Raw genomic sequence first — 23,989 nt, forward strand, 5'->3', positions numbered from 1 at the left:
TAATGCTTGTCACTCATGCTAGACTAGAAGAAGTCCAGCGCAGTCAGGGTACCTACAACCTGACATATTTGTTGAATAACTGGCTGGCTGGCTGATTGGCTGGCTACATAAGTGAGTGAATGAATTTCCATCTGGTGAACCCCAGATAGCCACTCCTTAGAAACAGCATTATTTGAAGCTCCTCATGGGGAGAGATTCTAGTATTCCAATCCAATTCGAATTTATTTTCCAGGAGTAGTAAACTTAAATCACTAATATTTCACTGTGATTTTTGTCCCTCCTCCAAGCTAAATAGCTACTTAGCAAAAGCCCAAGAGAATGGGCTAGAAGCAAGGCATTATGTGTGTGTGTGTGTGTGTGGGAAGGTAAAGGATCAAGAACCGTGAGGGTTGGAGGTACCGGGTGCAGGTAGTGCATGCATGCATTGACCTGCAAAAAACTCCCTTTTCCAAATTTTGAATAATTAAAAGAATTCTTAGTTCAAACTAGTGTCTACTTCCTCTTTCCATAAGTCAAGTTCCTCCTAGAGTGGAGTTCCTTTCTCTACTGAAGAGACTGTATCCAATGCCTCATCCAGTCCCTGGGGCCCAGCCTAGTGCCAGGTGCTCTACTAATGCTTGTTAGGCTGTCTTCATACAGGAAACATACTCATTTATATTTTATAAATATGCTCATTTACATTTTATAAATATAAAATTAAGGATGATAAAAATATGAATAGCGATCATGGAGTGCTTGCTGATACAAGGCTTTGTTTTCAGTATTATTTAATTCTTATAATGACCCTTTGAAGTAGGTTCTTCCAAGCTGGTCTCTCGTTTTGTTTTTGGTTTTTAAGATTTTATTTATTCATTTGACGGAGAAAGAGAGAGAGAAAGAGAGAGAGAGAGAAGGAGAAGCAGGCTCTCTGCTCAAGAGATGCGAGGCTCCATCCCAGGGCCCTGGGATCATGATCTGAGTGGAAGGCAGATGCTTAACTGACTGAGGCCCCCTGCCAAGATGGTCTCTGACTCCAGAGCTTTTGTACTAAGCACTCTGTGGTGAACACAAGTCTTTTTTTTTTTTTTTTTTTTGTGAACACAAGTCTTGACTCACCTTCCCATCTTCTTGAGGAGGAGAGCTAATCAAGAAAGAACCAAGAAGGATCTACCTGGTGGCAGATTCTGGAAGAGCTGCAGCAGAGAGGCCGGGCTGCCTTTGGGCCAGCAGGTAAGTGCGGGGACAGCTCCTGCCTGTAGCCTCTGGGCTGTGTGATTTCCCAAGGAACTTTGTGACACTCTTGGGGCTATAGGACTCTTCTGAGGAAGGTACCAGGACTGAATTTCTGGTTACTGTTCACAGCTGAGCAGTAGTGGAAAGAGACTAGGCCTAAGTGTGGCTTTGAACTCCCTGGCTTTGTGATTCGGGGCACAGCGTCTACCTCCCCTGAGATGGCTTTTTCCTCTGTCAATAAAGACAGAGTGAGGCTAATCACTAATGAGGCTGTCTGTTGTCTGGACTGAAAGAACATAATGTATTCAAAAGTGCTTTTATGCTGCACTATTTTCTAAATGCAAAGGTGGTTATTAGTGATGGCTCTTTCACGTAAAAAATGTGGTGCCTTTTGATCCAGGCATAAGTGATCAATAAGTATTGATTGTTTGATTTGCCCAGTATCCAGGGCCCAACTGCCCTGAATTCCGCTGGCTATTGTCCAGTCTCTAACGGGTGGTAGATCCCAGGCTTCCAAAGCTATGGCCCTTACAGTTGGCTTCCATTGCTGAGAAATGTAAATGAGACCCAGCCACAGGTTCCCGAACATCTGGAGCATTTGTCCCTTTGAACTTATTGCTGTGGAGCATAATTTGTACACTCTAGGTCTGTTCACTGGTACTTTTGTATTTGTTCCAAGCAATTGCCCCAAATGTAGAAGTCATGATGTTGGTGGCCAAATACTTTGTCCTGTGCTGACAGGCCGCCAAGCCTTGCATAGTGGTCACACCAGAGCATCACCACAGAACAACCAATCTGCTGGGAGGAGGAAAGGAAACACTTCCGCTCATTTCTGAGTCAGCTTTCTGACTTATTGGTTTTGTTCCTTCCCACGTGAAGCATTTATAGAAATGTACTTGGCTCTGGGAAGCAAGCGCTCCTGATTGGAGAGACGCATGCCTCAGGGGTGTTGAGTGGCTCAGGCAAGGTTCTAAAGCGAGAGATGAATGGTTTTGTATTTTGCGGTTCTGACAGTTGGAGGACAAGACTTCCTTAGAAGGAGAGTTGAGAGAACCAATCAGGCTGAACACAGAATGCTTCCCCTTAGCGAGTCCAAACCAAACCACTTCTGACTTAGATTGGAAAGTCCAGCTATGTCCTCATGTCACTGTTTATAAAGCTGTTGCATTCCTTGGCAGGAGAATCTGTAGGCAACTCACAGAAGGAAACAGAAATCATATAAAATCGTACTTTTGGTGATGAGATCTCTGCTTTTTGTTGTAGGTCCTGGAGGAGCTGACAATAGCTACATCCTTCACCACTACTAACTCTTGGAAATGAAAGGGAGGGAAATGTTCCACCACTACAAGTCACGAGGATGCTGATGACCCTGCTGCTCTAGTGCAAGCAAGGCCACTTCTTACCCTGTCTGAAATTTGGTGAGCCCCACGTCACCTAAATGCTGGAACATTCTGGAGGTGTAGGCATGTAATGCAAGCTGTCTAGAGCGGGGCAGCCCTGGGCAACATGCGGCCACACACGTGTCTGGAAATAGCTTGTCTTTAAATATTATATTTGTGCTGAGTGTTCGTCCGTTCTGAACTTCTAAGTCACCACCAGCAAACTGTCCCTTTACACTTGAATAGTTGAGATGACATGTGCTCTTGCAGGGTATTATGTATACAGTTTCTTAAAAGAGAGAAAAATGTTTTCTCAGCACGTCTGGAAGCGAGGAGGGAGTTTATTTCTGGGGATTGGAGGTTTCTTTTGATGGGGTTTTGCATTGACTCAGATGTGAGATCCACGAAGCTCATCTAAAACTCCCACTGGGACCCACATTGTATGGGGGCGTGTGTACCTGCTGGTGGGTACTTGTGCCCCTGGCTGATAGCCCAAACTCGGAAGACGTGAGAGGTGAGGCGACAGGTTAGAAATGGAGACTGGAATCATTTGTGTGTGTATGTATGTTTGTATACACAGCATCAAAATATCTGGATTAAAAAAATAGGAAAAACCCCCTCTCATTTGTTATCCATGTATATAATGCGTAGATTTCTGGCTGAATGGTTTATGACATTCTCAGTTTTCATTGGGTTCTTAGGCTAAGTGTAGACACAGCATGTAGGTTCTGATATCACTTGTATAAATAACATGCCAGTTTTTAACAGGTCAGAGTCCAGGCCTTTTTTCTTCTTGGGAAGTGGCCGGTAACATCTGTGGCATTTCTAATGCACTTGGGCCTGCCTGTCAATATACCATGTTGGTGAAAGGAATGAATGCATGTGATACGCCTTCTTGGGAGCAGAGCCAGACTTAAAAGGTGCTACCACCCTGTAGAGCTGGATCTTTCTTCAAAGATTTTGAAAAATTTACTTCTTCAAGCTGTTTGGCTGAAGTTTCTAGGTATTTGATAAGGAAGCAGTAGAGTTCTATACCATTCCTCAAAATGAAACAGCTTCATAACCTGATGTATTTTTTTTCTTATTGTTTGAAGTTACATCTAGATGAAGAGATGTGAAAATATGGTTTGGAAAGTTCCTAGTAATTTCCTGGGGACTGCTTCACTGTCCCCAGGCTTGCTTTCTGCAGTATGAAGTTTATGATGTGACACTGTAGAGAGACTTTGGTTTCCGGTATAAAATTAATTTATTTATATTTGTTACATTACTTATATATTTTTTATGAAAACCAGGCATAATTTTACTATGTCTCACCAAAGCATTGCCATATTTACCTGTTTATTATTTTTTTTTTTTGTGGTCCATGAGAGTTTTGGCTTTTATTTTATTTTTATTTTTTTCACAATCAAGTGGGATTTATTCTAGAGATAAATGTTTACAAATTTATCCCTTGATAGAAGCGTGAACTCTTCTCACTGTAGCATTCCAGCTGTTCTCTTTTTAAATCTCAGGCCGAATTCGTAGATTTTCAGCATGGTTTGAAGGTTATCTAGGTAATTTGGTGGGGACAGGTGAGTTGGGGACCCTACTCTTCCGCCATCTTCTCTTCTTCTTCCATGTTTTGGCTTTTAAAATTTTTTTTACCTCACTGATATTATTACCCACAGACAAAAAGATGATACCTTGGTTTATTCTACATTTTAAACAGTTTAATAAACATTTATTGAGTACATCAGGCACTATGAGAAGTGCTGCTGTTACCAAGATGGAAAGATCCAATTGCTGCTCTAGATGAATTCACAGCCTAGTAAAAGAGGCAGAAGACAAACAATTATTTTTGAGACTGTAAAACCCAGTGATTTAGGGACAGGCACCCAGGAATAAGATTTCCTGGTCCTGAATCTTTTTTCTGCCATTTATTAGTATGTGCTCTTGGGAGAGTTTCTAATTTCACATTATCTCAGAGAAGTTAATTAACATGTAAATGGAGATAAAAATGGTTTCTTCTTCTACAGTTATTGTGATAATTAAATGAGGTAATATATGTATAAAGTGCTTAGAACAGTGCCTGGCATAACATAGGAGCTCAATAAATATGAACTGCTACTCAGAATTATGTGGGCAATAAAATACATGTTTGTATTTGCATCAGACTAACCAGGAGAGGGGACAAGGAATTTAGTAAATGCATATTCTTGGGTGTCCACCCCAGAGTTTCTGATTATTTAGCAGGTCTGGGTGGAGTTTGGGATCATGCAAATTTTAACACTAGTCCTGGGTAATTCTGATGCAGGGTGTTCATGGCCCACGCTTGGAGGAGACTGTCATGCTGGAAGCAGAAGCAACATTAAGGAAGCAGGATAAGCCTTTGTTTAGAAGTAAGGAGAGGCTTCATAATAGAGGTTATGGTATGGACTATGGGTTTTGAAGGATGGGTGGAAGCTCAACATGCAGCAAGAACAACAGCATGTGTATAGATGCACGGTTATGGATCATTGTGGTATTTTTGGGTCATTAACTTTTCCATGTCATTGGAGGCCGTTAAAATGTTGAATGATTGGCTGAAAGTTGTGGGTGAGGAAGTTACAGAGAGAACAGAATTTCTCCAGAGCACCTGGCCACAGCGAAAGAATTTCAGTGACTAACTGGGTCAGATTGTTTTCTGACATCATTTGGATGTAAATGAGAATTTGATAGAAATTTAATTTTGCAAATTAGCCATGGCATTGGTAAATGGAAACCATCATGACTGGGCTCCACAAAGGATCTAATTCTGCTCTGATAACCAGTGTTGAGCATTTTCAGGAGGAATGCAGCTTAGGCTGTGGTAGTAGGGGATATTTAGGCTTTAGTAGTGACTTAAAATAAGGCTCCTAGGTCTTTCTCTCTCTTCTTGTGGATATCTTCCAAACAAAGTAGGCTTTCACCCATTTGAGGTTTTTAGATATTTTGGATATTTTAGATGTTTTAGATTTGGATACCTGGATGTTTGGAGAGTAATTGGGTCATACCTCAAAACTTCTTTTACTCCATAAAATGAGAAGGAATCTTAGGGAACACAACGCTCTTGTTTTTCCTTGTTAACCTAAATAAAATTATGAATATCGTAGAGGAGGCAATGATCCTACAATACAAATAAATAAGTAAATTTCCGGCAGAATGAGTGATTTTCTCCTTGCATGATGTTAGATCAAGAGGACTTCACAAGTGAAATCAAGCAGGAAGACATTTCCATGTGAAACCCATTGCTTCATGGTAGAATGAAATTTTTATTGTAACTCTTTGGTGGATTCCATGAATCATCTGATCCAACAGGAGAAAGAGAAGGGAGTTTTTTTGGAAACCTGCCTGGTAACATGGAGCTGTTGGTAAGGCAAGGGGAAGGAACCAAAACATAGCTGGAAACTGGCTACTTGGCATAGACATCTGAGAGTCAGCTTTCTTTTTTCTTTCTTTTTAAAATTGTCATTCTTGTAAAGTTCCATTGATAATGTTGGCTTATTGCAATATTAACAGAAACTTTATTTCTGCTAATTACAGACTGCTCTAAAGAAAGAGTTGCATGGTCATACCAAAACTGCTCTAAAAAAGAGTTGCAAGGTCATACCAAATCCTTATCAGATTTCACTGTAATGGGAAGACTCTCCCTCACCATGGGTCGCTCCATTGTTACCATTATCACCTTTTAGCAACAATTGGTGTCTACCTGATATGAGAATGGATACTTGGCAAGGGAGAAGAAAACTGTTGTGGCTTGTTGGCCTAGGGGTATGATTCTCGCTTAGGGAGAAGAAAACCTATTCTTCTGTGCTTATGACAAGTGGATGGGAACTTGCTTAGAAACCCTTTGGGGACACAGTGGAATATCAGCAACAATTCCCCTTAGATACAGAAACAAGAAGTCCATATCAAAAAATGTAAAAGATTTTTGGGCATCTGGATATATCTGAGAGAGCCTGTGTTTAGATTAATGGACAGACTGAGTCATGGGTCATGATGGGTGGCCAAATCCTTTGAAACACAGTAGCCCTATTGTATATCGAAGGACCACTAAATTCAAAGCAATCCGTGCCTTAGATGCTTCTGTAAATATACATTAGCCTTTAAGCAAACAAGAAATCAAACCAGCTTTAATTTTTTTCCTTACGGGGAGAAAGTGGGAGAGAAAAGAGATGAAAAAATAGAAGCACCCAGAGAACATTCCTCTGCAATTCTAACTTTTTTTCCTTTTGATATTGTTTTTTAAAGTTGCAGTGGTCCTGTGCGAATGAATATGGGTTTTTATCCCTGAAAACAGAGGCCTGCTGTCTGATGCGGGCTTCTCTTTCCCGTTTGATTGGCAGGGTTTTCTGTCTCACTCCCATTAGAGAAGAAATACTGTTCAGATTTCGACACAAGATATTACCAGTGGAATAAACAGTGCCATTTTCATGATAAAGTGGATGGTTAAGATTAAGGGTTTATTGAACCCCACTGGTGAGTGACATTCTGCTTGAATTAGGAGGCACTCCTGCAGGAAACAATTTTTATAAACTCAATTTTGCCTTTTTTTCCCAAGTTTTTCCTATTGAGCATACAGAAGCACAGTGTCAGCAGAGATATTGCTGTAACCTGTTTATCAGCTGAACTCAGCATAGGGTCTAAGCTCTTTAGCTAGTTGGGGTGTGAGACCCAGTAGGGTTGCTTAAGGCAAAGCGCCCTGCTGGGACCAGCAGGGGGAGCTCTAAGACTGGCTGCACAGGGCCGTGGCTTGTAGGCCTGGGAACAGTTACCCCATCCCAGCCCCTTCTTTTCCTTTTCTTTCTTAAGTGTAGGGAAGGAAAAAGAAAAGGATCACCAGCCAGAAAACAAAGGGCACCAGAGAACCAAATGGCCGCAGCTGAAGATCTTTAAAAAGAGAAAAACCTTCAGGGCGCTTGGGAAAGGAATCTTGATGTCACAGAGCCCCATTCTGGATGTCAGTCATTTTGCATTTGGCCTGGCCTGGGGTCTCCTCCTCTTCTCCAATCATATCTCCATCTCTCCACACCACCTCTATCTTTGTCTTGTGTGATTTGGTCAGATTTAACAGCACCCATAGACTTCCCTTCGAAGACCCTTGACCCACTCTGATGTCATCACACTGCAGAAATAATACTTTTTCAGTACCGTCCATGGTAGTGGTAACGGAAGCACTTCCCCCTCCTCTGTGAAGCAGGGGGGGCCTCCTCACCTCCTCTCTCCCCCCTTTTATTGGTAGTGCAGAGAAGATACTCAGGTCTTGGAAGGAGCTGAAGTGAGGACACCTGGTTCTCAGCACAGCCCTACCCGCAGGGGCCTCCAGTAACCTCCCTGGGCTCCTGTTCCTCATTTCTCCAAAATGAGGAAATAGGACTAGTCTCTAAGCACTGAGGTTATGTGTGTTCATAAAATAAGAAGTGAGAGGTGACTTTAAAAAAAAAAAAAAGAAAGGGACGCCTGGGTGGCTCAGTGGTTTAGCACCTGCCTTTGGTCAAAGGTCGAGATCCTGGGGTTCCGGGATCGAGTCCCACATCAGGTGCCCTGTGTGGGGTCTGCTTCTCCCTCTGCCTGTGTCTCTGCCTTTCTCTCTCACTCTGTGTCTCTCATGAATAAATAAATAAAATCTTTTTTTAAAAAAAGTGAGAGGTGAAACAGTAAACCCAAAACACCAACTCCAAAGCAAGACTTTTAGTGCAAGATCTTAAGGTAATTGAGGCACAAGTGCCATTTCTTTTTCTTCTAGATTCTGAACAACCTGATTATAAGTCCTCAGTGTTTTACTTCCATCTCTGTGGTGGATTGATCAACAGGTTTATCCACTTTTTCCATGGTGGTCTGAAGAGAGATGAGCAGATTAGGAGATAATGTTTTGTTTGGCAGTTTTGTTTTGCTAATGGCTTATTTATGAGTTAACAGCAATTTATTCATTAAGTAAACCCAACAAAATTTTGTGTGGTAAACTGACAGATTGTACTTGCATTTCCTCCTTTGTTCTCAGAGTAAAATTTAAATACACTTTTTCAGGGATGTTTTAATTTTGTTGACTCTAATGAGGACCAGGTTGCCCACTGGGATGAGGAGGGAAATGTCAATTTGTATCACATTAATCTGTCTCAGTGACAGGCAGGATTGTACTTTGAGTGGAATAGGTGGACAGATGTAATGATTGAGATAAAGTCCTGATAAAGCAGAGGTATGGGATGTAGATATTCAATTAATCCTAAAATTGTACATGTGCTCGTTGTATTCAAATGAAGGGTGCAAAGACATGGAGAGGCAGCATGTGAGGGGAGATCTAGCAAGAACTCTCTCAGCCAGCAGCTAACAGAAACCTCTCCACTCCTGGTAGGGGCTCCCCACACCGCAGGCGTGAGTGGAAAAGGAGTGCATTTTGCCAAATAAAGAAAAGTGTATTATGCTTCAGGAGAAGAGCAAGACATTATTTCAATCTGGATAAGCATTTTCTCTTCCACTCAAGAGGTGGAATATGGCAAAGTCTCATTCTGGAAGGCCAGGATGGCCTATTTTCCCTTAAATATCCGTGCCAATGATCAGATGAGTTCCTTGAGAGCACATGTGGAAATCTATCTGTCCCTTCAGTGCCTGCTTTGCGCAGGGGCCGTTGCAATAAGAGGCACTCAAAGATGAACTAGGGGTGGGGGAAAGGGGAGGTGGGGATGACTGGGTGACGGGCACTGAGGTGGGCACTTGATGGGATGAGCACTGGGTGTTATTCTATATGTTGGCAAATTGAACACCAATAAAAAATAAATTTACAAAAAAAAAAAAGATGGTTGTTGAACTCAAAGTTGACATTAATTTTTTCCTCCTTAATTCATCATTACAGCTACAGAAACAAACAAACCAAAAAAAGCCCTTGCATGAAGTCATAATTTGGCTCATAGTAGGTGCTGAGTCCATTTCCAGCTCTGATGACTGGATACTCACCACCAGCTTGATGTAGGCTGCTGGGAATGGGTTGCACCAACGGGGAGCGGGGACTGTGAATTGCTTAGGTCATTAAGCATGAATGTGCTAAGCACCACAAGTCAGATTTAGTGCAAGCATTTGGCTACCTCTTAGATCTGGCTTTCTGAGTTTTAAAAAAATAGTTATTTCTATTAATATTAATGCTACTTTCTATTTGGGTCTCTTCTGAGAAAGAGTTCTGTGCCAGGCCAGTGCAGTATGTAGTTTCATGGCATTACTGAGTCAGGACCAGGAGCAGTATGGCAAAGTGCTTCGGTGGATCAGAACCACACAGAATTATATTTTTGATCACATGTATAGTGTTATATTTGGGAGGACTTGCTTGTTGGGGGTGATGTTGATGCTGGTGGTGTGGGTGGTAGGTGGTCCAGTGGGTGATGTGGTTGGAATCTCTGTTTTTCCCATTGTTGTTTAGTCTCTTTGAGCCTTTGATTCTTCATCTGTAAAATGGGAGCTCTTGATATTGAGTTGTTTGAGAATTAAGTGAGAATAAATGTGTAAAATCTCTAGGACATGGTAGGTGCTCAGTGTAGACTATATTTGTTTTTTAAGGGATCCCTGGGTGGCTCAGTGGTTTGGCGCCTGCCTTTAGCCCAGGGCGCGATCCTGGGGTCCTGGGATCGAGTCCCATGTCGGGTTCCCTGCATGGAGCCTGCTTCTCCCTCTGCCTGTGTCTCTGCCTCTCTCTCTCTATCATGAATAAATGAATAAAATCTTAAAAAAAACAATTAAAAAATATAAAAAATAAAAAAACCATATATTTGTTTTTTAAGATATGCTCTAAAAAGTCCTCTTCTTCCCAAGTATGTTTCCAAAAGGCTGTTAAAAAATGAACTTAATTTTAGATGAAAATTGAGGCTCTCTGGAATACCAGGGCAGAAATACTACTCATTAAAGAAAATGGATTAAGTTCCTCTGTGCCCTTAAACTTTAAATTCTCTGCCTCTTCCCCACTTTTCATTGCACTCTTCTCCTCAGAAGTCCTGTTTCCAAACCATGTTGCCACCATACCTACTTTCTTCAAGATTCTTTTTTTTTTCTTCAAGATTCTTTATTCATGCTTTTATAAGTGATAATAACTTGGTATGCTAAACTTCCTGAGAATTTAATTATTATCAGATACCAAATCTATCCACAAAGAAATAAAATGTGGAATGAGAATGCCAGGCCTTGGCAACACATGGAAATCTTATCAAGGCACTAGGATCTTACCAGTTTTCTTGAAATTAAATTCACCAGTGGTAGCTAATGCGTGAAACATATCATCTATGAAATCATCAGAACTTTAAGATTAAATAATGTATCACACTAGTTACTTACCAAGAAAGCCCATAGGAGGGCTGCCTGGGTGGCTCAGTTGGTTGAGTGTCTGCCTTTGGCTTAGGTCATGATCCTGGAGTCCCAGGATAGAGCCCCACATTGGGCTCCCTGCTCAGCAGGGTGTCTGCTTCTCCCTCTCCTACCTGTTCATGGTCTCTCACTCGCCCATACTCTCTCTCTCAAATAAATAAATAAATAAATAAATAAATAATCTAAATTAAAAAAAAAAGGCTTGAAGCATAGTCCTCGTGCAGGGAGCTCCCAGTTTAGGGTTAGACAGGGCAGCAAGGAATCTCAAATGCAGTGATAACCTGGAGGCAAAATGGGCATGACCAAAAGGGAGGCTAGTGAGGGGCCAGTGGTGACCATCACAGTCTTTAGAAAGTCCACTGCCTCCTGCTGGGATGAGAAGGCTGCACAGGCCGTGCTGAGTATATCCTCCACAGCTAAGAATTTCCTCTGGGGCCACTTTGTGGGTGGATGAGGGACCAGGTCTATCTCCTTAAGATGCCATTTAACCAGAATAATTTTTAAGCAGGAAATTCTCTCAAAACATGAGCACAGTTACGGAGTCGGGGGGAGGGGGGAGATAATCTATGTGACCTCTTTTTAACCTTGGGACTATTTATGATTTTAAACTTTTTCATTGCCTAGGTGAACAGGGGAAAAGGCTTCTATTTCCACTCTTATATCCTCCATTATACTAATTGCAGGAAGAAGGCTTCTAACATCCACCATTAAAAGCAGTAAAGAAACTCTATCCATGACATGAAACACTACACCCAGCCTATGTAAAATTGAGTTACAGGCTCACAGGATTGTGGCCTTTATTTGAAGTTGTCAGCTGTGCTATTGTGGGTTAACTGTTCTAAAAACATACATTTTTTTCCCCCTAAGCAGTAAAACTGTTTCTGTAGTCTTATTTTATTTGGGAACTATGCCGTGCTTAAATATAGTTTGTGGGTGAAATTGTTATAAGTTGGCATTTGTCCTTTATATGGTTTTGTGCTTGGAAACCTCGCTTAAAGAAAAACACTCCGAGAAACTCCGGCAAATGTCCCTTCCTCCGAGCACACACACTGTAGGCTCTTACAGTGGTACTTCATGAGATTGTAAGAAGTAAAGCAAAGAGGAAACAGAAAGTGAGGTGGCACATGACTGAAAACACCAGGGGATCTCATTGGCTCCAGCTCTTTGATAAAAATGAATGTTAAGGTCATGTACTTCCTTGTTAAGTTCAATGAAAAATATTTGTTTATTTTGATCCAGCAGATGTGATGCTGAACTGGTGAAACATGAAGGGAGCTTATTGCTCAAGCAACCCTTCTACACTGCAGTCATTGCCAAATGTTTCTTGCTCTGTGTATTTCAGTTAGTAAGGAGTTAAATATCAACCTTTGTGACTGTGAGATCCAGTCCAGGCTGGAGCTCTTACAATGACTCAAACCTTTTAGAGAGAGAACAGAGAGGTTGAATTGAAGAGCATGGTCATTAGGAAACGTACATACACATTTGGTTACTACCTTACAGGGCTTTTTTTTGGCATCTTTGGTCTTCTGTTCAGATGACCCTATGAGGTGCCAAAGGTAGTAACGTTTGTAGGATGACTTTTCCTCTTTCCTGCAAATAGGGTTCAAAGCTGAGGACAAACAGACATTAAGCATTTCACCTTCTAAAAAGGAAAACCAAAAGCTGGGGCCAGAAACCTCATTTAGGACTTCTGGATGGTGCTGCCTCCATCTTGTGTGTCTACTATCTTGCGTTTCCAAGGCCATCCTGGCAACACATGTCAGTTCCACTCATATTCTGTGGGTGACAATTAGCCACATGGTTAGCTTCACTACAAAGAGCCTGAGAAATAGAGAGGAATATGTGAAAATTTGCAAGAATCAATAGTTACAGCAAGAGCCATGGCATATTTGGAAGTGCCATGGCTTCCCTTCCCTTTTCAAAGCCAAGTGAATGGTGGAACTAAGGATTCGCTTGTAGAGATTAAGGGTACCTTAAAGAAGGGGAGGCTGTTCCTGATTGGTTACCCGTCTAGGAAACATGTACTGAAGTTCTCCTTGTGCATAACTAAGCATGTAAGAGACAGTTATGTAAGAGTGACGGCAGGGCAAAGAGAGGAAGTGACACTGATTGGAAAGTCAAAGATACAAGGGGAAAAAAAGATGTGGGATCTTTTGGGACCCATGGACTCGGAGAAAGTTGTACCGAAGTCACTTACCAGCTCCCCGTTTATGAGGGTGGGCCATAAGCTGAAGGGGTCTAGTATCAAGAGGCTGTGGGATGCTTTTCCAGGACCAAAAATCTCACTTCAGAGAATTGTGCGGTAGGGATGGTCTTGAAGATGCTCCAAAGAACATCCACACATGTTCCATGAAACAGTCAATATTGAATGTGTGATCACTCAGAGGGCATCGATGCTGATCAATGACGGGCATACTTGTGGCAGATCCCAACAGAAGAAAGATGGCAGCAGAGAGGAGACCACTATTGATAACTAAGAGGCAGGTGTTTCTTACCCATTTATCTTTCCAACCCTCGACACCAATGGAGTAAAATCTTAGTAAGGGAGAAGGAAGAGAGTTGCTAAACCCAGACGGCACTTCCCCCACACTAAGAAGCTGTGAGGGAGAACTAAAAATGCTGACCAGGCCTTCTTGACCACATGCTATAATGGATGAGAAGCTCTGAGTTTGAAACTTAGATTGATCCTGAAAATTAAATCACAGGAAAATTGTGAAAATTTCTGAAGGCATCATTTGGGGACTAGAACGAGAGCTTCAACAGAGCAGTGTTGAATGCAGTAATTGGTGAATAAAGCAAAAAAATGATGAATTGAAACTCCCACTGAGATGAGCCTGTTCAATATGCTAGTTATACATCCTCGAGGGCCTACAATCCGACTTATTAAGGTTGCTCATGTTTCTGATGGGTGAGACCAATGACTGGAATCTGACTTAATCTGTGAGACTGATGTCATGGAGTCCAAGTGAGATGGGGTTGGACTTGTGCCACCTCGGCCATGAGGGCTCCCTAATCCTTCACCTTCCCCTTTTATCTGGATACAGTTGGGACCTGAGTTGACACAAGGCTGGCTTAAGATCAAATTGCTGCTTAATAACAGAGATGGGTCTTTTTGACAATCTTTGGAGTATTATTAAAACTAAATGCTCTAATTCTTGTCTCAAATTCAGACTGTATCATTTAATATCAAAATAATGAGGTTTGAGGGTGATATCATCCTTTTTATGTTGGTCCTCTGCAATTTTGAGGCTACCTATGAAATAGTGATTTCAGTTTTTCCCAGATCATTTACAGTCGGACTATACAATGTTCGGAACTCTCTGGGAACAGCGTCCCCTATGATTGTGACTAAAGAATAAAAGAGCTTTATTGCATATTCCAAATGTGCCTCTGTCCCCCAGGATTGGCTTATATCATTGCCCCTTTCTCTCTCGTTTCAGTTGGGCTTATCACTTTGTCAAATCTCCAAAAGTCAGTCCAGTTCTATGGAGCATTAGAGAATAATGTGAATTTTACTGAAGATGTTACAGATGAGAGAGGAGATGTTAATACCATATAGCAAAACTAAGTAAAAATCTCAATCAAAAAACTTTCCCCCTCCAGTACCTCAGTCATCAGCTGCTTCTTTTCACTCAGTGATGCCCCTAGCCTGTAGCCTAGACAGTCTCATCAAAGCCACCTTTACTTGGCTCCCAGAATGTCCATGACTGCTTTCCCATATAAAGCCATGGAATCTTCTCTTAGTTTCTCCCATCTTTACCTTCAGCCATCATCTTGTTAGGAAATCCCCACTTTAGGTGCAGTCTCCTTAGAAAGCAGAAATTCTAAAAAATAAATATATATTTTTCTCTCTGAAATCAAGTGTTTCTCAGTCACATTGGTAGCATCTTTAGGCAGTAGATTCTCTTCATGTTTTTAAATTCATTAGGAACAATTGGTATTCATAGATCCCTCTTATTCATAGAAGTTTGGCTCCTGTCCTCAAGGAGAATCCCTCCTTAGTGTTGGGCTCTATGCTTGTAGAGAGCTGAGGCTTTAAAATTGATATAGGGGACCCTTCCATGGGTCTCTCTTGCAGCTGACCTGATGCTTGCACTAGTGTCTGCTCCTCCCTCCCTCTGCTCTGCTGCGATATCAGTTATGAATATGGGCTGCTATGCTGAGCTGATCTCACACCCTTGTCCTGGCCTACCCACCTTCTGAGTTCTTATTCCATGAACTAGATTTTTTTTTTTTCATCTTTTCCTGTTCTTCCCAGCACTAAGCATTGGTCTTTCCCTATTTTCAGAGAGATGACGTCTGTATTGGCCCTGACAGCTGACTTCACTTAACTATGTGGTTAGAGATAGAACTCTCAACTCAAATAGAGCAGAGTTGGCAACTTTCAGGGCATCGTGGCTGATCCCATATTATGAAGAGAAACTTTTAGGTACTGAATACATATTCTCCTGTGCTGTGTCAGATAAGAGATCTAGCATAGCCCATAAGGATTATTTTTTACAACAATTTGCATTACTGTCTCAGATGCTATACACATTTGGGCAAATCCACCTTAACTTTTGGTCGAGGTTTCCCCAAAGTGTAAATAGGTAAATATATCCATGAAATTATCAGTGCTATCTGAGAAGGTCATTCGGTTAGTTCATAAAACAGGGAGACATTTTGACCTGACAGTCTGAAATTATGAGCTCTAGGAGACCTGTGGCACGGGGTTTTGGTGAAGCAGGAATGCTGGTCTCTCTGCTGTTAGCCACGTAGCTGGTGAGGGAGCTCAGCTTACTGCCCAGCATCAGCCTCTCAATGGACTCGACTGTTCTTTGTTCATCACCATGGGAATTTTTTATGAGGAAAATTATATGCTATTCTTGAATTTTGAGGATTCTTGAAAATCTTGGGTATTTGTCTAGATTCTCAAGCTCTTACTGTGTTTTCTTAGTCACTTCCAGCTCAGGCTGCTGTTTGTCACATGTCTCAAAGGCGATATCTCTCTCTGCCTGGACCGTACTATCTATATGACCTCTCCCAAAGTCTGGAATTAACTTCTTCTGGACATCAGGGGAAGCTGAGAACCTGGGTGAGGAAACTGGATGTGAGTCTTGTTCCCAAACTCACCTATTCTGTGGACTTGTGAAGGGCAGTTGTTTCTCTGTATCTATTTTTTTTTTTTTAGATCAGTAAAATAAGCATGATAATATCTTCCTCCTAGAGTCGCTCAAACATCTAAATGAAATAAGAGATAGGAAAGGACTTCCTAAACTGTGAAATTCTTACAAATGCAATGTGGTATTAGCTGGCAATTTAAAAGATTGAGAATATGAAACTCACCTGCCTACTGTCCTCTTTGGAACAAGGTAAAGGAGATAAAAATAGGTTGTCTTATTCTAAAGTTTTCTTATAACTTTTACACCATCCTGATTGGTAATTCAGCTCTCATTTTTACTGGAGAATTGTGCTAACTTTTCAAAATATCATATGAACATTAGAAGTTATCAGTCATCATTATTATAACACAAACACATGTTGTATTTTAGGATATTAATATAATATTATCAATTGCTCATTCATTTATTCTTCCATTCCACAACGTACTCCAGGAATCATCGTGGAGGTAATGTAGAGGATGCAAGAAGAAATGAGGTGACAATGTTTTTCAGGTCTTACTCCTTTCTAATTAGGGAGCCAGGATACAGGAAATGATTAGGAGCAAGAGATGGTCACTAAATATTCAAAGATTGTTCAATTAACAGAGCTGTATAAAGAAACCTTCAGAGAATTTTCCCCCCAAGCTTTCTGTGCATTTAAAAAATAATCCCCTTTAATTTTGCATCTCAGCTCAGAAGTCTAAGCAACCAGTAGGTGCTGTTCACAATGTAGTCTATGTCCTCTTGGATTTCTGGCTCAGCTTCTCTGTAGAACTTTACACTTTGAATAAATGGCAAATTTTTTGTGTCCATTACTTCAATGTCATTTGAAAAATTGCTTCTTGGTTTTCCCTCTTTATTCATTTTTTAAAAAGATTTATTTTATTCACTTTAAAGAGGGAGAGACAGAGCACATGCTCATGCGGGGAGGAGCAGAGGGAGAGGGGAAGGGAGAGGGACAAGCAGACTCCCAGCTGGGCTGGGAGTTCTCGGTGGGGGCTGGATTGATCTCATGATTCTGAGATCATGACCTGAGCAGAAATCAAGAGTCAGAAGCTTAACCAACTGAGCCACCAAGGTACCCCTTCCCTCTCTATTTTTATTTTTTAACTCTGGAATTGCCACTTGAATCCTAAATTTTTCATGCAAAAGTCCCACAGCAGTCACACAGAGTAAGGAGTATAGTTCTAAACTTCCAGTCTTCTTGAGCTAAAGCCTTCTTTACAGCCAGTATTACGAGTGGGGAGGGTTAATAAATCACCCAGTTCCTTGCTCTTTTCTCGGTGTCCAGTGGCAACCTAGACCCAATGGAACCACACAGACCTGCCCTCAGCTTTTCCATCATTTATATTCCTGGTGCCTGAAACAATGTCCTTAAAATGAAAGGAGCATTCCTGGCAAAAACAGACACCTGCTGTTTGGGTGAACTTGTGAATCCTTTGGTTGAATCCTTTTAACAAAATAAATATTTTGGGGGAAGAGCAAATTCCAGGTCTGCAGATGACTAAAGTAGGGCTGGCTCCGTGGATGCCAAGGCATTCAGGATAATAGAAATAGATGAGCTCTGCAGGAGAGTAGTCAGAGAGAAATGAGAGGGAAGCTCTGAATGAGATCATTACTTAAAGAAAGTATGGTTTGGCCCCAGGAATGAGATCTGTGCTCCCTGGATGGATGTAAGAATTGAATACATGGGTAGCTATGACTCACTTCTCAGATGATAATCCCGACTGGACCCATTGTGCAAGTTTTACTTCTAGCAAATAACAATTACACATGTTTATAGAGTTAAGAGGCTTTCTGTATATATAGAATATAGGTGAAAAGTATTAAACATCATTGCCAAAAATGGGGAAAAGGGAGAGATAAAATTTATGGTATTCCTGCTACATGCCAAGTCCTGTGCAAACATTATTTCATTTGCTTCTCTCAACTAACATATAGGGTGTCTTATTGTTACCATTTCACAGAGGAAGAACCTGAGGTTCAGTGAGATTAAGTTACCAATGGTGACAAAGAGATAAAAAATTATCAAAGTTTGAATCCCAATTGTCAGACTCTAAAACTTAGGCTTTCTCTAGCATAGGACTTGGCCTTCCAAACCCTGTCCTGTATAGAATCATGCTTTTTGTGCTTTGTCAAGATAGTTGCTATCATTTACTAAACACTACATGAAGCATTTTACATATTTCATTTATCATCCCCACAAAAAATCTGAACATAAGTTTTTTTACTATTTTATAGATAAAGAAAATGAAGGACGGATAGGTTAAGTCGTACTCAAAGGCACCTACAATGGGTGGGACTGATGCTAATTCATATCCTGCTTTGCTTCCCTCCAATGCCCATGTTGGCTTTTTATTGTTGTTGTTTTTTAAATTATTCTGAATACAGTGAAGTTAGCAAATTATTCTAGACACAATTAATTTTCTGCATCAAGTGACCCTTGCACAATAATACTTTGGGGCACCCTGTCAACCATGAGTCACTGTGTGAGGATAGGCTGTTTATCAAGGAGACAGGAAGGAAGAAGACATGTGTTCTAGCTGTCTGACTAGATTCCATCTCTATCATATAATGATCTATCATCTATTGATTTATCTATCTAAACTGCCATCAAGTAGTAATATCACAATTAATCTCCAGCTGTCCATCCCTAAATTCAAAGTATAGCTAGCTTTTAAAAATTCTTAATAAGCTCAAAAACAAAATAGCAATCTACCAACAGAGGGACTTGGAAGTAAAATGAGGAATGGGGCCAGAGGCAGAATGGACACAAAATTTGTCTCCTTTTCCAGATGAGTTCAATCTCTTCCTCCTAGTTGCTAATGTGTTATTGAGAATCAGAGCTTCAGCTCTTTTAACACCAGATTTGGCAGTCTTGCAATAGATTTTAACTCAGCATTTCTGTTCCTTCAGAAAACAGTTACGGGGAACTTACTATGTGTCTGGCACTATGTTAGATGCTGTAGATATACAGCTTTGTGGGACCCAATCTGTATCCTCAAAGACCTCACAGACTAGGGGGGAAACAAGTGTATAAAATGAGATTGTGAGGGATGCCTTCCAAATGAGCTTTCATAATTTAAGGCATGAGAATTCAAGGGACTACAGTACACAGCCAGAGATCAGAGATGTCCCGGAGCCTGCTCCTCTTGCTTCTGTTGCTCAGCTGAATTAAAGCTCAGCTCTAGAGTCCTAATCCAAATCACCAACCGGATCCTGTGGGAAAGAAGATATTCTCATCTGAAGCTCAGTGCAGTCAAACATAAGCACTTTCCTTAGAGTGCAAAGTATATTTTAGTGTAACCAAAATGCTGATGAGGGCAAGTTTCTCTTTACAGATGTATTCCAGCTATGAAATGCAGTAGTAATTAGAGAGTTATGAAGTCAAATTGCTCCAAATGACTATACTGTAAAAACTGTAACAACAGCAACAAAATTAATAGCCCACAACTAAAACAACTCAAATGGACAACAAATGGGTGAATGGATCAATAAATGGTGGCAAAGCCTTACAGTGGAATGGTGTTCAGCAGTAAAAAGGGATGAATTATTGGTTCACACAAAAACACGGAGGAATCTGAAACTAATTACGTTCAGTGAAAGAAACCAGTCTTTCCTCCCTCCTCCAAAAAAGTATATAGTATATTATTTCATATATGCACAATTTTAGAAAATACAAACTAATGTATCTTAACAGAAAGCATGTGGGTGTTTTCCTAGAGATGGTGTGGGGGAAGGTACAGAAGGAGCACGAGGAAACATTTGGGGGTGATAAATATATTCATTATCTTGATGTGGTGATGGTTTGATGGATACATATACATTTATCAAAATTTACAAAATTTTATATTATAGGAACCTGTAGTTAGTTGTAGGTCAATTATATCTTTTATACCTTTCAGCTGACTTCCTAGCTCTGTTCCTCTAACATCCTCACAAAATGGCATTTTTCTTATGTTTCCAGGGAATACTGCTATGGGAAAAATGACCCCTAATTGATAAATTGCACTTCGACTTGGAGGGACTAAAAATACAGTGCAAAAATCTGATAGGGACACACAAAAAATCCAAAACAACCCAAAAAACCAAAAAACAAAATTCAAGACACATTTCCTCATACAATTGGCCAAAGATGGCAGCCCTTTCTCTTTACTAGTCAAAGTGGCATTACCGTTTGTTAATGGCAGAAATACACAGTGCTGCCTCTCAAATGAAACAACTCCTAATGACTTAAAAAATTTGATGATGTGCATTATTTCAATTTGGTTGCATGAAATAAAACTTTACTAATATTTTCAATTACAGCATTCTTAAACTCACATGTTGCAAATTACTGTCTAATGTTATTATCACATAAAACAATATGAGGGCAATAACAAGTAAATTCCAGATGTTTGGGAGGGGGGGTGTGCGCGCGCGCGCGTGTGTGTGTGTGTCTGCAGGTAGATGAGACAATCAGGAAAAACTGCCTGAAGCTGGTAAAGTTTGAAGTGGAGGGACAGACCAATGGGGAGGATATCTTGGGCAGAGGGCAAATGTGAGAAAAGGAATAAAAGTAAGAAATGGATGGCGGCTATGGAGAACTGAAGACAGCTTCATGTTGCTGGTGGAAGGTGAGAGATGGTAAAGAGAGGGAAAAGGTTGCGGAAGTCAGTGCACACTGTCTTGTGTGTGGTGTTTCAAACTATATCCTGAAGTTGGTGGGGAACTCTTCCCCTGTGTATCCCCTTGGCTCCCTTTCTTGTGCTACTTTCCCTGAAAGTCCATCCCTGAACAAGCTATCTTCAGTGGTACTTCTTGACAACTTCTATTCCTTTACCTTTTCTTCTTCTCCTTCTCCTTCTCCTTCTCCTTCTCCTTCTCCTCCTCCTCCTCCTCCTCCTCCTCCTTCTCCTTCTTCTTCTTCCTCTTCCTTTTTTAGAGCACCTATCATTTCCTGGCATAATATTACACATCTATCCTAAAATTACTTTGCTATTGTATTTTCCCACAGAATGTGGTTCTAAGAAGATTAAAACTTGGTCTATTTGATTCACTCTTGTCCCCCAGCACTTGAACAGTGCCTGGCACACAGAAAATGTTCAACACTTTGCAAAAGAAATGAATAGGGACCCATCAAAGTTTTTTAAGTTAAGTAATGACAATATTGGATTTGTCAATTTCTCATGCTGGTGGCTGTGCAGAGGAAGGAAGGACTTAAGGACAACAAAATTGGAATCAGGTAAGCTGGGTAAGATATGGCATCAGTAGTGTGGATAAGATGCTGAAGGCTGAAATAGGTTGTCATGGATGGAAAGAGGGAGGAAGATTCTAAAAATATTTCAACTGGAAATCAATAGGATTCAAGGACTGATGGACACAAAGAGTAAAGAAGAAGAAAGCATCAAGGATGACTTACCTGATTTTTTAATCAGGGAGTTTTTTTTTTTTTAAACTTACCTGATTATGAGTGATACTGATACAGATAGTAATGAAGTAAGGAAAAATTTAAGGGACGATGGTGGGCAGCCCCAATGGCCCAGCGGTTTAGCGCCTGCCTTTGGCCCAGGGCGTGATCCTGGAGACCCGGGATCGAGTCCCACGCCAGGCTCCCTGCATGGAGCCTGCTTCTCCCTCTGCCTGTGTCTCTGCCTCTCTCTCTCTCTGTGCCATGCCTCTCATGAATAAATAAATAAAATAAAATCTTTAAAAAAATAAGGGAAGATGGTGGGGCTGGTTTCAAACTATTGAGGTTAAGACGCCTTTGGTATAAACAGGTGGTGATTTCTAGCATCAGAGTTGTAACTGTAAGTCTGAAGTCTTGGGCCTGGACAGGATGTGACTGGAGAAATAGACTTTGGAAATGATGTCTATATTTCTATTATAACCAGTTCTAATTCAAGTTGTAGATGGCCATTGCAGGGTTTGAGAGTGACTTTGCCAAATGGTTCAAATCTCACAGAAACGTGAACTTTTACATGAGAGTAGAAGAGTGATATTTCAAAGCAGAAATGAGAAGGCAGGGAAATCTCAGCCTTTTGTACTCCACCGGAGAGGTAGGTAGGTATAGAATTCAGTGAAGAGATTATTAAAGCTATATTTACAACCTCAAGGAGGTGTTAGGTGGTTAGCAGAGGGTGATGTCAGTGGTAAATCAATAGGGGGTGGGGAGTAAGTAGTGGGGAAGCCCAAGGAATGAAGAATGAAGAGACTGAGAAGATAAAGGGTAGGGATGAGGTGGAGGCAAAGTTGTTTCTCATTGACTGAAGAGATGAGAGGCTGGTTGGAAATGATTAGTCTCAAGTGTCTGACTTTGGCACATAGTGTTTTGGTGCCAAAATTGACTAAGGCATTAACATTTGGCCTGGTTTCAGGTAGGGATCTAACTCAGGATGGGGACTGCCTTGGTTTGTAAAACAGCCAAGGGGGCCCAAATGACTTTTGGGTTTCATAAATGGGTTAGAAAATGGAAGCAAGTGTACATATTCCAGTAATTAAATCATAGTAATAAAATACAAACATGATAAAATAATTTGGATATTTTATCTTCTCCATTGGTTGGTATCCTTTCTTCAAAATGCAGCCTTCAGTGATGTAAAAAGAGGAGATTACCTTAGTGGAGGTGGGAGGGAATGAGGTCAAACTGATATTTGATAAACCAAAAATTCCCAGGAGTTATAAGGATTTTTCCAACCAGTTATTGTAGCCTAATAAAGTCACATTTTGATTTTGAATTTCTCAGTCAATGCAGTACCACAAATATAATGTGGTACTGATATAATATAAAATAAATAATGTGATATGACGTAATAGGGTGCAAATTCCCTATGAGTCTTATAGACTGTTATACATGTGTGGTCCTAATGAATCGTGCCTCCTAGTCTTCACGCCTTTCTGTAACCTCTTCCCACAAAGCATGGGCTTAGCCACGTGAATCACTTCGGCCTATGGGATGTTAGCAAACACAGCACAAGCACAGACTGGTAAAGCGCTTGCATGGTGGGGCTGGTCAACTTGCAAGTCTTCCTCTTGGAAGCGAATCACCATGTTGGAAAGAAGCTCAGGCTAGTCTACTGAATGAGAGACCATATGGCGGGAGGCTGTGCAACATGAGAGCCCATTCGGACATTCCAGCCACAGCTAATGGCCCAGATGAATGAAGCCACATGAGTGACCTTAGATCTACCAGGCCGAGAGGATCTGCCCAGTGTAGCCCCATCCACCCCCAGGATCATGAGAAATAATATATTGTTTTTTACTCCACTGAGTTTGGCCTTGGTTTGTTATACAGCAATAGAGATCTGATACTGTGTCTCTTCAGGGATAATCTGTGTCTTGTGAAGCCAATCTTTGGAGAACAGGTGTTTCATTGTTCTGTCTCACCTAATATATGATTCCTTCAGATCTTTAGTTGTGCGGATGAATGATTTCTCCTCTTCCCTCTGAAGAAGAAGGATCCCAAAATATTGCTCTGGTTGATGGCCGTATTTCTATTATAACCAGTTCTAATTAATCTTTATATTCAAGGTTTTACTGTACTTCATGTTTGGGTACCTGGATCTTATTGCTATTTCATGCGTGTGTCATGGGATAGTTCTTAGTCAAATGACTCCTATTTAGAGGTGCCAGAAAGATGTTTCCAGTATTATCCTAGGGATTCCATCAGTTCTCATTTAATGGAAGTACGAAAAACAACCAAATGTAAATCCAATACCCGTGACCCACCTCCTATTCCCCGCCCTTCTGCCTACCTTTAACTCCCATTGCTCTTCCAAAAAGGACAAGGAACAAACAGGTCAGCCAACATATGGACTTTATAATCTCTGCTGTTTTAACTTTTCAAAGACTCCCTGTAACATTGGCAAGCAAGTGAGAGCTCCGCAACTATCCCTTTGATTGCAAAACACACAGGGGCTTGCTCCTGACTAGATTATT

At 41.0% G+C, this 23,989-nt stretch overlaps 1 long non-coding RNA gene across 1 annotated transcript in view; it reads left to right on the forward strand.

Moving 5' to 3' along the window:
• The first annotated feature begins 594 nt into the window (after positions 1 to 594).
• The window catches only part of LOC144307212 (uncharacterized), a 29,077-nt gene continuing 5,682 nt past the window's right edge, over positions 595 to 23,989 (forward strand). The window contains exons 1-2 of the long non-coding RNA XR_013374146.1: positions 595 to 1,209; positions 2,476 to 2,630. This is a non-coding gene — a long non-coding RNA (uncharacterized LOC144307212). The remainder of the gene's footprint in view (positions 1,210 to 2,475; positions 2,631 to 23,989) is intronic.

This window comes from Canis aureus, chromosome 38, assembly GCF_053574225.1.
Source record: "Canis aureus isolate CA01 chromosome 38, VMU_Caureus_v.1.0, whole genome shotgun sequence".
NCBI lineage: Eukaryota > Metazoa > Chordata > Mammalia > Carnivora > Canidae > Canis > Canis aureus.